Here is an 18,526-nt window from a genome sequence, read left to right as displayed (position 1 = left end):
CGTACGAAAAAAAAAAAAAAAAAAGAAAAAGAAAAAAGGAGATCGTGAGACGAAAATATACGCGAACCTACGGCCGAACGTTCGCGTCCTCGCGGTTTTTCCTCCTTCGTCCCTTTCTTCTTCACGCCGACACGTGACCGAAGCGTCTTTCGCGTATCTTCTTCGTTCGTTCGTTCGCTCGCTCGCTCGCTCTTTCGAGGGGCCTTCGGGGGATTTGGAGCGAAGTCGAGGATCGCGCGAAATGTTTGCTTCCCCTCGTGACAGATCAATTTTTCTGCACGTTGAACGCTTTTCGCGCGCGTTTGGCGAATGGAGGAGAAAAAACAGCGGGGAGACTCCGAGGGAAGAACGGATTTTCGAATGATGGAACTTTCGAGTTTTCGAATTTTCAAATTCTCGAATTCCCGGGTTTTCGAATTCTCGAATTCCCGAGTGTTTGAATTTTCGAATACTCGAATTTTCGAATTTTCGGCTACCGAGCTTTCGATTTCTCGAGTTTTGAAATTCTCGAATTTTCAAATTCCCGAATTTTTGAATTTCCGGATACTTAAATCTTTCGATCCCCGAATTTTCAAATTCCCGAGTTTTGAATTTTCGAATACTCAAATTTTTCGACACCCGAATTTTCGAACTTTCAAATCCCCGAATTTTCGAGTTCCCCAGTTTTTGAATTTTCGAGTTTTCCAATTCTCGATTTTTTTAATTACTGAATTCTCTAATTTTCGTGTTTTCGAAGTCTGGAATTTTCGAATTTTCGAGTGTTCGAATTCTCGAATTTTTGTATTACTGAATTCACGAATGTTCGAGTTTTCGAAGTCTGGAATTTTCGAATTTTCGAGTTTTCGAATTCTCGAATTTTTGAATTTCTGGATACTTAAATCTTTCGATCCCCGAATTTTCAAATTCCCGAGTTTTTGAATTTTCGAATATTCAAATTTTTCGACACCCGAGTTTTCGAATTTTCGAACCTTCAAATCCCCGAATTTTCGAGTTCCCCAATTTTTGAATTTTCGAGTTTTCCAATTCTCGATTTTTTTAATTACTGAATTCTCGAATTTTCGTGTTTTCGAAGTCTGGAATTTTCGAATTTTCGAGTGTTCGAATTCTCGAATTTTTGTATTACTGAATTCTCGAATGTTCGAGTTTTCGAAGTCTGGAATTTTCGAATTTTCGAGTTTTCGAATTCTCGAATTTTTGAATTACTGAATTCTCGAATTTTCGAGTTTTCGAAGCCTGAAACTTTCGAATTTTTGAGAAATACCAACGAAGGAGAAGACATCAAACTGGAAAGCGATTCCGCGAATGCTCTCGACAGGCACCAAGTCTCTCGACAACCCCCCGCGACGAGGAGCGTTTCCGCGCTTTTCTCCGTTTCTGCCCCCTCCAAAAGAAAAAAAAAAAGAAAAAAAAAAATAAAAAAAAAATAAAAAAAAAGAACGAAACAAATTCGTTCGCGTGTTTTCGCCTCGCCGCCTACTTTGTACAACCGACACTACACAGTGTGTGTGCTATTCTCGTTTGCTTAATAAATATTCGATAAATATATAATTGTATTTCATCGCTGTATATATATCGTCGTATTGCCGTAATAATAATAGGTAGTAATAATCGCACTATTCGTTATTCGTCGTCGTTTCTTTCTTTTCTTTTTTTTCCTCTTTCGTTGTTTTACAATTACCAGTGTGTCGTTAAGTACCGTTAAACTTTATATTTATATATATATATATATTATTATTATTATTATTATTTATCATTAATAATATTATTGTTACCGTTATTTTCGTAGCTGAACTCGCACCTCGCATGCTCGTGCGTTTCTACGTTCTATTGAATCCCCTCTCCCCCTCTCTGACCATCCACCAACGATAACGGAAAAGAGAAAAAGGAAAGAAGAATCTTCCCTTCCTCTCGTCCCCTTCCCTCCACTCCCCCCTTCTCGTTGATCGGTGCTCACCAATTTTAATCAACCATTAACTAACGCGTCTATAATAATGTACATGTGCACGCGTAATGCAACGTTACGCGTCTTCAGTCCCCCTCTCGGTAAGCTTAAGTACTACGCTGAACGACTCAACCCCCACCCCTTCGACACTCTTTTTTTCACACTCCGCTTAATTGCACGCAGAATCAACGACGTCTCGACTTTCTCGAATCTGTTTTCTCCACGCACGGTGTCTTCCCCCCCTCCCTTTTCGTTCCACCGTCGGAGGTGAACAGTCACAGAGCGGGTGGCCCGGGATATATATCCAGTCGAATGTTTTCTTCACCTCCCCCTCCCCCCCCCTCGCTCGCTCGAAGCCGGATGTTTTCCTTTTCCGGATCGAGACGCGCGACTACTAGTCGCGTAATTAAGCAATCTCCCTTCCCCCCCTTCCCCACCGGAGTCTACTAGAGAAATATTCTATCTTACGTAGAAAAAGTCCTCGTGCGCACTGTCGCGCCGGAGGGAACTCGCGGTTGCGGCTGAGGATCACTTCCGTACGACTTTTCATTCCCACTTTTCTTGCGTAGTCTGCGTGCATAATAACTTTGGAAGGGACAACACGATCAAATGGGAAGAGTCAAGGTTCGATCGTTCGAGAGAGAGAGAAAAAGAGAATGAGAGTCTCGCGTGAGAAAGTTTAATACAACAGTCCCGCTTAAGTGGTCCGATAGTCGGGGCCAAGAGCGGACGCTTAAGTGGGAAGGTGTACTTTACGAATTGTGGCGACAATTTCCGTATCGGGTGTCACTCGCTTTTGTGTCGTGCAAGTGTCATGTCGAGACAGTGCCAGTTCCAAGAACTGGTGGGGGACAGCGACGGACGCTTAAGTGGGGACCGCTCTTTCAATAAATTACTAAGCAGCTAGGGTGAATGACAAAATTACAAACTGAGACAGCTAACCTCTTAGCTGCGAGTGACGAGCATACTCACGAAGAAATGGCAATTCTTTGTGTAACGACCGGTATAGTAATTGCAATTTGTTACTTGAAATTAAAGTAAAATAAAACGTATTTGTAAACGAGAATTTTAGGATATTTTAGAGTATTTTGAAGTTTGACTAGACTTGACTAGTTCTTTTCTAAGTATTTTCTAGATGTGATCTGGAAAATATTTACACTCGTTTGTGTGCGCCATCTTGCGCGATTCCTTGCAACTTATTGTACCGTGTGAAAGTTAATTTAGATACAATTTCTATGTATTTATGAACACAAATAATCTTTAGGACGTTATTGGCGGAATTCATTTTTGTTATGTAAAAGGAATAATGGAAAATTAATATAAATTTTCGTCTTGCATATAAACGTGTATTGAAAAAAACCATTGAACTATATCAGGCTGAAGATAGAAATTCGACACGTACATCGTCAAAAATTAAACCCACACGAAGATGATTTCCGTGTTCAAAAAATAATATACGAAAAAGAGTCTAGATACGCGAAGTGCCATTAGACGTCGTACCTTGCTTCAAGAAATATCATACAGAAAGAATAAATTAAATTTCCAACTTCTTTTTATTTCTTCCAAATATTTGATTCTTTTTTCTGTCTAACAAGAAAATCACGAATGTCCAAGTTTTGCAAGTAATATCAATCAAGTTGAACGACAAAATTACTGATTTTTCAAAAAAAAAAAAAAAAAAAAAAAAAGACTAGTGTCATTTCCTTACAATTTAATTCAATTTTACAATTATGCAGCTGCACATATTCTACTGCAGTCTGGCGAGTCGTTCTAGCGACACAAAATGTAGATACACACTCTTTCAAAAGTGGCGCCGCGGTAGCTAAGAGGTTAAACAACTCCATCTACCAGCTACGATCAAGCGAAGTGGGTTTTTTTTTTTTTTTTTAGATTAGGTTAGGTAATTTGTTATTTCTAGGTTATTCCCGAATACCGTAACCCGTAACGTATAATAACTGCTATCGTTTCGATCCTCGTCGATATCACAACAATCGCTATAAAATACAAAATACCTATGGTAACTAATAGTCATGTTTAGAATTAAGGGCCGTTGTTCTCCTGTTTGTTCGTTCGTTTGGAAACGTGATCCCAGCCGCAATGAATTTCGACCGGCTGTCGTGCGGACGATTGTTTTTAATGCACTTTCGGTTCAAGGCAGCTCGAGACGCTATAGAAAATGTTTCTGCGGATGCCCCGAGAGAAAAAATCGGCGCGGCGCGGCGCGGCGCGACGCGAGCTCTCGGCGAAACGCGTCGTCGTGTTGAGCGGGAAAACGCGGTCGGCTGCTGCGACTCTCGAGTCGGCCCCAACCGCGGAGGCGACGCGAGGAAAGATCTCCCTTCCTTTTTCAATTCTTTCGGTTCCGGATGCCAGAAAACCTCGAATCGGGCTGAAAGTAAATTTTACAGCTCGTTCGGAATCGAATTTAGAAATTTCACTTTCTCGATTCGTCGAGACGAGTCTTTCCTCGCGTGTTCTTTCATCGGACGCCGATCTAACCGCGACCTTTCACCCCCAAAACTGGGAAGACCTAACACTAACTTTGTAACCGTCCTACCCTAATTGGCACTCTAACACTACTTTCGCACCCTCGAAATCGTCGAATCGTTGACGATCCTCGAATCACGTATTCTCTGATGTCTGAAGATCAACGCGGTCATCCTTCATACGAAATTACTTCACTAAGTGTCACTTTGGTTTCTTTCTTTCTTTCTTTTTTTTTTTTTTTTTTCTTTTCATTTAAACATATTTATTTGAGCTACATTTTTTTTCTTTTTAATTTTCAAGATCATTTTTAACGATCGACTCGGGAAATAAATTTATAGTTTTGTTCGAATTATTATTTTAATCCTTAATTAAATTCTAATCCTAGAGAAATATATCGATTCTCACTTAGACGCACTCTAATTTTTATTTAAACTGACGACTGCTCCTTCTGAACACGGGCGACGTGTATACACGGCCATGGCTCGAAGAAGAACAGTGCAGCTTTTGATTCTCTACTACGATCCAACGACGGCTCTCGCGAACACGTACCGGCCGATTGCTCGTTCAAGGACCAACGAAACGATTCTACACAGAATCAAAACGAAAAAAAAAAAAAAAAAAAATCGTCGTGCGAACTGAGACGCGTTTTCACCTCTCGATTCTCCACGCGAGCTCTTTGGACTTCCGTTCGAACGGAGCTCGGCCTCGAGGAATACCGATTTCACGGGCGAGGGACGAGAAGAGAAGTATCGTTTCGGAGCGGAAGAGTCGGAACAATATTGCGAAACCTACTCGCCACGAAGGCCCGCGAAGCACTGAAGAGTCTCGAGGGGCACCGGCTAGAAACACACACGGCGAAGACACACACGGCCCTCTGATTTCCCCTCCTTCTTGCGACTCCACCGGCGACACTGACGCCCCTGGCGGTGAAGAATGACACGATGTCCGCGAGGAAGAAGACGAAGAAGATGTCGAGGAAAGGGAGACGGCAGAGGAAGGAGAGAGCGATCGGGATCGAGAGCGTGATCGACATCGTTGCTGCTTTCCTCTTTATAGCAGGGGAAAACGTCGATTCTTCCCCGACTTCCTTTCTTTCTTTTTTCTTTTTTTTTTCTCTTCTATTTTCGGTTTCTTGATTTTCACGTGGATGTCTCTGGACTGGAGCGTTGAACGATGTACAATGTACAAAGTCTTTTCTTGAGAAGCTTCTTAGAAAGCTCGTTTGAGTGATTGTAAGAAGCGTGGCGAAAGATATTTAATATATTAGTATCTTTGTTTAATATATAATTTTATTATTTTTATATAATTTTATACGATATATTTTAGTTTATTTAATATATTAATACCTAGGGTCGACGAAGATATTTAATATATTAATATCCTAGTTTAATATATAATTTTATATGATATAATTTAGTTTATTTAATATATTAATACCTAGTTTCTGAGGAGGATACTAAAAAATTATAACAAAAAAAGAAAACTACGATAAATCATGTACATTGATCGTGAGATTAAATTCTGATGAAAGATTTGACTCCAAGAGAAAACTATTTCGAATTGGAATTCCGTTTCCGAGAAGCACAGAACCGTGTCTCTGGCTGATAATTGCCTCTCCCCCCCCCCCCCATTGACAACTATCAAGTAGAGTAAATTAGAAAACAAAAACTACTCACGCACTGTCTTCACATTCCTCCAAAGATAATTTTCCTTATTTTAAAGAGGCCACGACATTACAAACGTCACAAAACAATGTCAAACGATCGATTTTTAATTAATTTCACCATTTGATCATTCAAACCGTAAACAGAAAAGAAAAACAACATCATCGACGAGAAAATACACGAAACGATAATGAAAAAGAGGGGCAGGTGGGGTGGAAAGGGGAAGAAGAAAGAAGAAACGCACGGATCCGTAAATATCGACGGAACGGTGTGTCATTGTGACGAGATAAATCGCGTGGCGCACCTTCGATGAACCGAGAAGGCTACGCACAATAGACGGCGCAGCGTTCAGAAGGAAAATCGAGTCAATTGAGCGATTCGATTACCGAACGATTAATAGCACTGGGCCGCCGGTTGCTCGCACTTAAATGCATTAGCCCCGATCAACGTGACCGCGAGTGAGTCAGTCGAATGATATCACACTGTTGCGCGATTAAAATTTACATAAAACCGTTTCGTCGTTCGTCATGTGAGACGCGACGCGACCGTGGCCGGCGGTCTTTTTAAAGATCGCCGCGGGATGATAATCAATCGCGGCCGCGCTTTCAGAAAAATCAACGTCAATTTTCCTCGTTTCCTTCCTCCTTGCGCGCGTTACATACATACGTACGTACATATTGAACGTCCAATGAGATCAGAGACGAGGAATCTTTAAATAGTCGCCTCGATTATTTCTGGGTAAAATCGGAGATCGATGCATGCGCGTAACCGAATGCAAGTGGAGAATTTTCACGGACTGGAACTTGAGAAATCTTTGAACTTCGGTGCAAAGTTGCAACGCCCCTTTAAATGTCGTTGAAAACATTATTTCTTTGAGATTGTTGAAAAATAAATAATAAAAAAAAAAGAAAAAAAGAAGCGATAAGTTTTGTATCGGTATCTCGATCAATTTGCGATCAAGTTGTTTACGATGAAGCCACACGCTGTCGATAAAGTATCGAAAAAAGAAACAAGATTCCTTTTCATTCGAAGTCTCGAATTTAAAAATAGATCGGAACCGGGGAACTCGCTCGGGTAGGTAAAAAATTATGCGACTGAAGAAAGCAATCGGTGGATCAACGCTGCCGAGTTAATTATTCAAAACAGCTGGTGGCAGTGATCTCCTGCTGAACGAATCAAGCCGAATAAAATGCAGATGAATGAGACCGTCTTTAAACAACAAGCGACAAGAACGTTTCCTATTTCCTTACAAATGGAAGTATTATCGAACAGTCTAAAAGTTTCCTGACTTACGTCGTCGAACTTTAGATTAATCCCAGATATTATGTTTCCTCTCATCTTACTATGAGTTTTAATAGAAATTTTTTATAAAATATATTCAGATTTACTTGCTTGGCTAAAGAAGATATTGGATGAATAAAATTATTGTCACCGTGGACAATACTTGCACCTCTTCGAAAAGAATTTCTATCACTGTTAAAAAATATTTCAAGCTCGACGAATATTAATTGTATGAAATAATTCAGACACTGCCAAGTATCCCAGACTTTTTTTCTAAACTTGGAACACGATAAATACACGAATGATCAAGATTTTTAGTATTGATTACATTTTCGTTGTTCTTTCGAATAAACATCGCTTTTTGACAATACTTAATGAGAACCAGCTTTCAGAAATCCCTTTTCTATCAAAGAAAAAAAGAAAAAGAAAAGAAAAGAAATTATTTTTTCCACGAGCGTTCCTAATTTCGTGGGGCACTCGAGAGATCACTCGCATCAGAGGGTCTCTGTGTTTTATCTCTGAACCCTCTCCACGAAAAGGAGCCGCGGCTCGCCTAACAAACACGTCAAACAGATGTCTAACAGTCGCACTTGCATACCGAGGGAACACGCGTAACGCGCGCGCATCTGAAACGGTGGAAACCACGAAACACAGGACGGCCATGTGTGAAGCTAGCTTTAAACTGTCGCGTCAAACGTTAACACACGTGCTCCCGTACACAACGTGGTCCGCGTCCCTTCTTCCGCAGTTCTCCTCCACCCGTGGGAACTTTTTTTTCCTTTCTAAGAAAACTGTTGCACGCCCGCATCCACACGTCCCCGCGCCCTGATCTTTCGTCTTTCCCTTCGGGAGGAGAGCTGTATTCCACGCCGTCAGGAGCGACTCGCTTGACGAAAACTTGACTCACCAGAGATCATCGAATGAGCTGAGCTGAGCTGAGCTGAGCTGAGCTGATTGTGAGTTTGTCTAGCGGTTCTTCGTTCTGCCTGTCGGTCGTAAAAAAATCAGGGATCCTTAAAAATGATAATAGCCTCGTAAACTTTAATGACGCAGCCGAGAAACGAAAGAAACGTCTGATTCTATCGAGGAGACTTTGAAAGAGAGCAGCCGTGGTAATGAGCGTTTCAGTGATTGTTACGGGAGATTTTTATGATATTTTATGCGTGTTTTGAAATTTCATTTGGAAGAAACGGCAAATAGAAATTTTTCTCGACTCTAAAAATACACATTGCGAACACCTTCTTCAATCTGTAAAAAAAAATATAAAATATCCTTTAAGAAATAAAAAAGGATATGAAATATATGAAAAATGAAAAATTTTTTTTTTAAATAAAAGTAAGCGACTCAAAGCTTAGAGTGAACGTGACCTTTTTTTTTTTTATTTAGAACAAGCTACCAAATGCACTGGTAAAGTTATCCTCCTGCGTAGAATTTACAGAATATTTACCGAAAATTTTGTACAAAATTAGCATACAGAATGAATGATTGTTCTAAACGTGTAATCAGTGTTGAAGATGGACCGACTGAAATTAAATAAAATTAATAAGAACCCAAAGAGAATTCATTACTTTGTCTGTAGGTACGTGCTCGAATAACGTCGTAGATTGTCACACGAGGATTGTGAATTTCACACTCATTTATTGGAAATTGCGAACGATTGACGTTGGCAATGTCTCGGTGGCCTGGTTGTTTGGGTGACTGCCTACGCGACAACGTATGTAAAAGAACTTCTAGAAGTACTAAATTTTACGACTTGAACAGTCGCTTTCGAACGTGATCGTACGATTCTATTATCGTGTTAAGTTGTGTTATCTTGCAGCTCTAGACTGGATAAACGGACCAGTCCTTCAACAACCGGTTACCCTATACGTTTTACGAACTGATACACGTTCAACGTGTCAAGAAAAAGTCGATGATGATCTATAAAAGAATTCAATCGCCTGAAATTTGGAGCGCTATAGCCTTGGACATAACAGCGATAACTGGTATCAGTGGACAACCGGTTTCATCGTGAAACAAGAGCGATTAAGTAGCAAGTCGACGTCAAAGTGAAATTAAATATCTAAAATTTGAATAATAATCCAATTTTGTGGTAAATTGCTACCGTCGTCCATAGTCCAGCGGTATAATTAATACAAGAGTGTTTGAACGAAACTCTACGAAAATAAAAAGAGAACAGTAAATCGTAATCGAGCTTCAGATTTGGCTTTAGAAATCATTTAGAGCACAGCGAGCTTCGTGTCTGATAGCGAGATAGTGGAGAACGCGGATAATCTGACCCGCCACGGGCGTTCCGCTCTTCTTTTCTTCTTTTCGTGCAAGAAAATCCGGAGGGCAGGAGTGAACGCGAGGCCTGCGAGGATAATTAACCTGAGCGAAGGCACGGTTTAACGAGTCGCACGATTTCACGACGCGGCGATCACGACACACGAGAATCAGCGGCGTGGCAAAAACCCAGCCGTTCGCGTTCGTTTGGTCGCGCGTTTTTGCCACGTTTCGTAGCGAGCGATGGAAAATTGGACGAGACAGGGAGAAGAAGAAGAAAGGGACGGAAACACGGCGAAAGCTCGCGATATCTGACGGAAAGTCTCTCCGCATCTGTCTTCATGTGAAACTTCTTCTCGAGGTGCTGTTTAACGACCCTCGGCGTTAAGTCGTCTAAATTCTACGAGGTGGATAGCCACTTCCGGGTCGCCAAGACCCTCAGATTTGCGAGTTAATTCCATCTTACGCGCCGTGTTTCTGATACAAATGCACACGAAACTAGGAAACGGACGTACTTGGTGCTTAATGATGGAAGCGTTTAATTTTCTTGAACAATGTTTTCAATGCTCGGATCAAAGGCCTTTAATTATTCTCACTGGCTGGAGAGAATTATTCGAGATGGTTTCAGATTTCAAAGAGACAAGTGTCTCTCTCTTTCTCTCTCTCTGTGTATGTTTCAATTAATAGCGAGTAAATCTTTGATGACTGTTCGGAAGTGTGCAGGAAGAAGAAAGTGGTATTTCCGTAATGGCTTCGCGTGAACTTTGTAGTTCAATTTAACAAACGAACGAGCGAATTTTTCTTTTTCTTCTTTTTTCTCTCCTTTTTTTTTTTTTTTTTTTTTTTGAAGATTACGAACGAAAAGGGGGAGTTACTCTGCATATAATTTCATCGTCAACGAGTTTTCAGTATTTGATGTAACGGGTGTTACGTTCCAAGTAGATTGAAATTAACGAGGTTCTCCGTAAAAGAGAAAATTACACTCTTTGAGGCTCTCCTTTGCATTTTTCAATGGTTCGACCGACGTATGTATTATCCATTAATACGAATCTTGACGAAGAGAGTTCCCGTCTGCTTTCGCAGAATTAATTCAGAGAGATACGAGAAATATCGAACGACAAATATCCAGAGGTTCAATAAAAATTATACGACCTCACGTCGATCAAATTCATCAAAGTGTACGACAGATCACTGAAATTACGCTAAATGCAGGAATTTCAAGGAGACGAGCGTGACAGTCGCGCAGTCGAATGTAACCGAACATACATATGTAGTATCTCTGCCGCGGCAACATTATATGCGCCTGGAACGTGCAATTGCGCGCCCGGCCGTAAGCAAAATTACAGCGACGTTTTTTTTTTCCTCTTTTTTTCTTTCTCTATCTGGGTGTCTACTCGAAGTGACGCGAAGATTCTACGTTCTAGATGTCTCGAACCATCGTACGAACCGTCAATTACCTCTCCCACCTGAACCGAGTCCACTGTCTTTCTATTGGAAGTAACAAACACCGCCGATAACCATTAAATTCTATCAACCAGTCATCACCAGTCTTTGCCTCCTTCCATCGATTACTGGCGAGACGAGAAATCGAGGAAACGCGAGAAACGTCATCGCGGGGAGCAGTAACAGGGAGATGAGAATTGAAAGAGGAAGAAGAAGAAGAAGAAGAAGACGAAGTTGAGGAAGAAGAGGGGAAGGAGAACGTCGAAGAAGAAAAATGAGAAATAAGAAGAAGGAGAGGAAGAGGAGGAGGAAGAGGTGGAGGAGGAGGAGGAGGAGACGGTGGCCGCTGGGGCCAGGCAGAGGGAGGCCAACAGCTTCGAAGTGGGGGACAGGGAAACGGAGACCCCTCCGGAGAGATCAAGGTTGCAAAGTAACTCTGATGACGCAATCGCCTGCAGCTGCATCCGGCGACATCTAATTGCTCTCGCCTTGTCATGCCAGCGGCATTATATATCGCGACCGACCGATCTCTCCCTCTCTCGCCAACGAGAAGAGACCCTCTCCGAAACACGTCTCGTCTCCCTCTTCGACGCTGGACCGAGCCGAAACGAACGTTTCGACCGCGAGAAGAAGACACGCTGGGCCTGGCACCACTAGCTCGTAATGTACGGTTTACGTGATGGATTGAGATCTAGATTGGAACCTGGAAGCTATGCAGAAATATAGAAATCATAGAAAACATCCAATATGCTTCGTTTGAACTCGTCGGAATAATTTTATTTTATAAAAATGTATTTCGTTTGTTTCATGAATGTCAGTTAGATGTAATTCGACGCGTCTTCCTTAAACATCAATGATAACGTCCAATGATGACGTTGCTATACTAATTCACTAGATTTTTATATTGTCTCTACTAGATTCTTCACTTTTTCTTTTACCGAGATTCGCTTATTTATCTTCGCTAGATTCTGACATTAGAATCTACAACTTGGACCATTAACTACACATACGATTCAAGACTTTGTCTCTGAAAATCCTCGCGTCACTCAACGGGAGCAACGCGTCAATGGAGCTTGCCCCCTCCCCCGAAGAAGCAACGATGGCCGCGCGAGAAGGCCATCGAACTCGCCAAACGAAATTCCAAAAGTCATCCACTCCCGTGATCCAGCGTGATTCAAACCGGGAACGGGCATGTTATCGAAATAAATGCGGGACTGTAGAAGCGAGCGCGAGAATTTCTTAATTTCCTGTGCCGGGCGCGTAAAAAAGATGCCTGGACATCGATAAGATTTATGGTTAATTAGAATGCAATTTACTATACATCGGCATTATTGCTGGCACCGGTTCCCTCGCTGGCAGCGCGCAATAACGGGGAAACGAGCATGAAGCGAAGAGTACCCCGATATATCGGTATCCGCTCGCGGCTACTTGAACCGGTGCAACGATGAACGCCGCTGCTGCCGGCCAATAATGTTTCCCTCCGCTCTCCCCCCCCCCCTCCCTTTCTTCGCCCTGCTCCTTTTGGTCCTCTTTCTCTTCCTTTTTTCTCTCTTCCCCCTCCCCCCCGCCGCCGCCCCTCTTTCTTTTTATCGCAATATCGATCCACGATCGACACACGGCCTCGTAACACGCTGCAATTTAGAAGATGACTCGGCAAGTAAACACGGGTACTCGCGAATCATTCTCGCATCCGCGCACGAGGTGGAACTCGTTTGCGGGTGAACGAGAGATCGGACACGAAGATTCGATTCGATCGGGCCCGTGGACCCGGGCCTCTGTACGGAGAGCAACATATCGAGCCCCTGGACCGGTTTCAAGGTGAATAGCAAGGTGCTCGGGCCCCACGAAAATTGCTCCGTGTTACGAGCCTCTCCTCGCGGCTCTGAATCCTTCCTCCTCGCCGATGAGGAAATATATATATATATATATGAGAGGGAGACGGGGGCAATCGCCAAATGAGACGAACCAGTCCGAGAAATCGAGTAGCTCGAAAATCTTCCGACCATCTCCCTAAGACGCCAAGTATCATTCTGAAGTTTCATCCTCGATTGTTTAGATTCGAATCCATGTTCTTCCCGGCAGCTCTCGCAAACGTTAAGTTTGGAGATGCTGATTGAGGTTCATGATGATCCGTGTGACTATCGGTAATGTGGATTAAAATAATATTTCAATCTTGTTCTGTAAATTATTCTACTACGCATAGCGTTTCGTTACGAAGATTTAAAATGTCGCGAAATATTATCATGAAATGTATCGTTACATAAAATATTAGAAACGCAAGACACATACGGGACGAATATCACAGGAACAAGCGAGCCTGATATTTCTTTCTCTAACATAATCACGATGATTCTTCTCTGAGCGCAAACGTCCTTCAATTTTCTATCACTCTATTTGTAACCAACGGTGAAAATCAAGGGACAGTCTACGAAAAACTGGAATTTTTTCCGAAATTCGTTCCTCTCGCGACGACTACCAATCACCTTTGAAAAAAAGAAAAAATGATTCCCAATTTATTACGGAGGCCACTCGAGTAGCGAGTGCCCTATCAAAACGAACGGAACGACCCCCTCGAGTCTCCCTCTCTCTCTCTTTCGAAGGTCCGAAAAGAAGAGGAACGCGCAAAACCGAGGAGCGAGATAGAAAGAGCGGGGAAGAGAGTGAATCGTACGAAACGCCCCTTGTTCGAATCGCTTTTCAAGCGGGGCTCGTTCATCTCGTACGAAGCAAACGCTGACATCCGCCGACGCTTCGCAGCAATCAAACTCGTCGAGAGAGAAACTCGGGCCCGCGGCCGAGGATGGTTCGATGGACTCTGGTTCTTCCTCCCCGAGGATCGTCGAGTATAGAATGAGAGGAGAAACGGGAGTTACGTCGACCCGCGTAAAACAGAGCTTTAATACTCGATTCGGGGAACGAGATCGAGGAAGCGCGCGTAAAAACGCCTACGTGGTCGTAAAACTCGGTGGAAAATCTCGGTGTCGAAGGGGACGAAGAAGTCTGGCCTTCCCTCCGATGCGCGGATTCCTCGCGTTTCCGCTTCGCCCCTTTCCTCCCTCCCCCCTCCCGTGTTTCCAGTCACAAAATATGGATAAGATTTCGTTTCGAGTGGCAGCCGGTATTAGAGAGCAGCCACGCTCGCCGATGGAAACGAGCGAGCACCGTGTAATCCTGGGGAGAGACGAAGCTCCTGGGACGAGATATTATTCCGGGCTAATAAGGTGGATATTGAAAATTACTCCGTGAACTCTTGCTGCAACCGGGGAACCTGTGTTCTTCGTGTCTTCCTTTTGGCGGATGGATTGGTACGATGCTCTTAGGCAAGGTTATTTTCTTTTTTCTTTTTTCTTTTTTTTTTTTTTTTTTGTTGGTTCTGTATAAAGAGTTTTCAGGATTTGGAGAAGATCGTGAGATGTTGGAAAAGAATTTTAGGATGGTTGACGTTGTATTTGGCAGTGGTACACATTGGAACTATTACTGTTCCGTTTCTCAAGATTTTACGAGAGCATGTCAATCATCTGGTGGGATGATAATCGTATCGCGATGTATAAAAATGAGATGCAAGTAGTTCAATAATGCAGAATAATAATAAAAGTAACGTTTAATGCGTGTACTCTCAAGCCCTCGTATCGATATCTCAAAATCGTTGTTCGTAATGAAACCAATCCATAAACTGTTGACTGCCTGAAAGTATACCTACTTGTATAAATAATTATTATTAATCGCATAAAAGAAAAGACGTTCCCCTTTTCTAAATTTCGCAATAATTTCATACGTATGTTAACAACAAAATATCAGTTCACAAGGAAATTCGTAATTTCGTATAGAAGAAACAACTTCTCATCTAGCCGCGAATTTTCGCGACGAGCAACGTTTGAAACGAAACTCGAAAACGATTTATAAATAGAAACCGCTTGCATCAGAAAGTCGGTATCTGTTACGGAAGCTCCTCTGTTGCAACGAATCGCGAAGAATGCAGCCGTGAACCGCAGTCGGACGTTCGATGTCTCATTTCGCGAGTCTCGTTGCGCAAGTTTCGCGCGGCCAAGGTTGCGCAACCAAGCTCTTACTGGCAAAATTTCGCGGCCGTTGCGAACGCCTTGTCGCGGTTTCCATTCGGCGAAACGCGTCGTCGCGAATCGAAAGGCGCGAACGCGATGATGTCACGGAATATTCTCGCCAGATATCATTCTGGCAAGCCCGTCGGAAGGAAAATCGCTTTCGCGCTGGTTTTGCAAGCCGACGTCGGTTTCGTGAATCATCCTCAGCCACTTCCGGCCATCGTGACTCACCCTTCCGAAGGATTACCGCCAACGAGCTACGATCGAAATAGAAAAGAAGACTGCGTGTCTTAACGACAGCTCTTCCTAATTGTTTCGTTCGCTTTTTCTTTTTTTTTCTTCTTCTTTTTTTTTTTTTTAGAACGACGTGCAATATTTCACGATCAAGGATTATTTTTATTCATAATTTTGGAATTATTGAAATTTTTACAAAGTATAGTAGCTTATGTATCACGAAAGGTCAGTAAAATTGTTTCGTACAGGTAAAGAATATCGAAAGAATATCGAAAATATTTTCAATGAAAAAATCGTGGATTTCTCTGGTGTGAAGAATTTCAATGCACAAAACATTTACGTAAATGCGTAGAATGCAGAAATATGTGAAATACATCTAAAATACGCTCGTCGTTACAGCGTTATTTATTAGAAGATGAAACAAATCTTTACTCAGTCGTGTTTGTAAAAATCGAAATCTCCATAAAAAAAATTCTGCTAACGAATAACAATCGCCTCGGTGTTGCTTTTTCTAATTATCGTCGACAGGAGATTATACAGTAGAGACCACATAATGGAACGTATTTATACCTGTTTAAAATATTTAAATGCCTCTGAATCGCAACGCGATTATCATTATCGAATGACAGCGTCTCCTACAGTGACGTCCAACGCAACTTCTAGAAAAATAACAAGATGGAGGCCGTATCATTCAAGCCGTACGACCCCGCTCGTAGTACGTCGACGTTCGAACCCCGATCGACCTTTTCGAAAACCATGGGGGAAACATCGCGAAGAGAGGGGGAAAGGGCACGTTAACACGGAGATGCAGGGTCGTACGTAGCGAAAGTGGGATGAAAACCCCTCGAAATCAAATCAATTAAGCCACGTGCAACCCCACCCTCTTCCTCGGTTGCATCGGTGATTGGATCTGTCGAAAGATTTTCGCAAAATGGAGGAAATCAACGCTCGATCGTTTGAGGCTACATAGATTAGAAAATTGGAAAGTTTATTTGAGACCATAGTTTGAGTCCAAGTTTATTTAAATTATTCATCGTTTCAAACGATGACGGACTTTATTAATTGCCCAGAGGACTATCGAGGGAATATTAAGTAGAACGAGTCAACGATTGTCGCACGTTTGATTTATTGGTGTACGATATGATTTTTCTGATCCGTGAGGATTTGTTTCACTGTTTGAAATTACTGGAACATTACTGGTTAATTACAATTACCAATTTGTGAAATTGCAATTTTATACAACTGAGCAATGATTTGCGATATTAGGGAGAATCATTCACAAAGATATTTTTATCACGTCTATCCACATATCTCAAGATAGATTTCCCCAAAAATTTCTACCGAATTGCAAAGTCGAGATGCTTCGCCGAGGAATTAACTGAAAACACCAGAGTCTACTACTGAATTACTGTAAAAGTCCACCTATCACGCGTGACTGAACCAACTTTCCAAAACATCCAATTTAACTTCATTCGGTTTCGCACCTCCACACGGCGGAAACTGTCCTCAGCCTACACGCCTCTGCGGCACTTATCGAACGAGATCGAAAGGACTGAGGCACTTGACTCGACGCGATTGGACACGGAAGAGGAAGAAAAGAGAGAAAGAGAGAGAGAGAGAGAGAGAAAGGACGAGGGCGGAATGGTGAAATCGCACGCGTGACGGCTCGCCCGTTATATCTGCGGACGGGAAATCGGGGAATCGCAGAAGTGGGGCGCGGGAAATTTCCAATAAAGGGAAATCCAACATTCGGTGCCGGCCGGCTGCGCGTCAGGCGGCCCAATAACAAAGCAATAACTATCGACGATGCGCGCACTGCCATTATACGTGTCTACCGGTATCCACGTAAACGTGGCTACGTGACAGTGTGGCTGGTGCAATTGCATCGTCATCCCACCCATACTCTGCCAATTCAACCCGTTGCTCCCCTGCGTTGCGACACATCGTCTACCTCTTTCTCTCTCTCTCTCTCTCTCTCTCTCTCTCTCTCTCTCTCTCTCTGTGTATGTTCCTCTGTATCTCTGTCTCTCCGGAGACAGGGACGCGTATTGCGACGCGTGTTCCTTCGACATAATACATATATGCATTTGTACGATGAATATTTAAGTAGAAACTACTAGTGAATGGACAACTATTGCGAGGCCGGTAGTCATTAACGTGTGAATAATTTAGAAAGTAAATATTATTCTCTTCCAGCGTGACGCTATGTGCAAAAGTTGAGGATATGTATCGGTGGAAGAAAGATAGAAGTTGGCGCGATAAGTGAAATAATCTGTCGGTTTTTTGAAACGAAGTAGGTATGGTTGTAACTTTTCCTATGAAAGATTCTCGTACAGAACATCGTTTTGTAATTTTCAGTTTAGTTCAATTTTTTTTTGTTATTATATCATTAATTATCGATTAATTCCATCAACATTTAATGCATTAGTAAATATTTTTATATTACAAATTGTAATGAACTTTCGACATGAATGTCGACGTCAGGTGAAAGAAGTTGGAGAATTGGTAGTTACAAAATTTGTCAAATTTCTTTCTGTTTCGTTCCTTCGTTTTCAAAGAAAGAGGATTCTTTCTTCTTTCGATTCCTCCAATCGTAAATGGAATATTTAGAGAAAGAAAAAGAAAACAATTCCAATACATTATATATAAATTATATATCAATTCAAGATCTACCAGACGAAACTGGATTTCCATTTCTTCACTCTTGCGTTCGTGAAAACGCCGAAATACACAAAAACATAAAAACCCCGCGGTTTCTAATTACTACGTGTTTTTATCAACATCGCTTATCGAGATCAAATTGCCGACAAAAAAAAAAAAAAAAAAAAGAAAGGGATGCAGCGCAACAGATAATCGACAGGACGAACACGATAGCAATTGGGGAATGGTTTTCGAGGCGAGGCAACACGCGTGCGTTCGCGCGAATGCGTCAGCCACGGTCGCGTGAAACGATTCGAATTTTGGGGCGAGATCGTCGCGCTGTAACGTCCGGTTCGATCGGTTTACTACGCGGCCGCCATCGTACGGTTTATCGCATCCGGAAATGGAATTGTTAGGGACGCGTTATACACCCACCACTGCCTAACCCTGATTTTTTTTTCCTTTTTTTTTTCTTTCTTTTTTTTTTTTCATCTCGACGCTCGTTTTTT

General features: G+C 42.2%; 1 long non-coding RNA gene across 1 annotated transcript in view; it reads left to right on the top strand.

Moving 5' to 3' along the window:
* Positions 1-17,003, top strand: part of LOC122530787 — a 20,099-nt gene extending 3,096 nt beyond the window's left edge. Inside the window, exon 2 of the long non-coding RNA XR_006307098.1 lies at positions 16,977-17,003. This is a non-coding gene — a long non-coding RNA (uncharacterized LOC122530787). The remainder of the gene's footprint in view (positions 1-16,976) is intronic.
* The last annotated feature ends 1,523 nt before the right edge of the window (positions 17,004-18,526 follow it).

This window comes from Frieseomelitta varia, unplaced genomic scaffold (genome assembly GCF_011392965.1).
Source record: "Frieseomelitta varia isolate USP_RPSP 00005682 unplaced genomic scaffold, Fvar_1.2 scaffold_353, whole genome shotgun sequence".
Taxonomy (NCBI): Eukaryota; Metazoa; Arthropoda; class Insecta; order Hymenoptera; family Apidae; genus Frieseomelitta; species Frieseomelitta varia.
The sequence above is the reverse complement of the archived record's forward strand: the minus strand, read 5'-3'. Positions and strand labels throughout refer to the sequence as shown.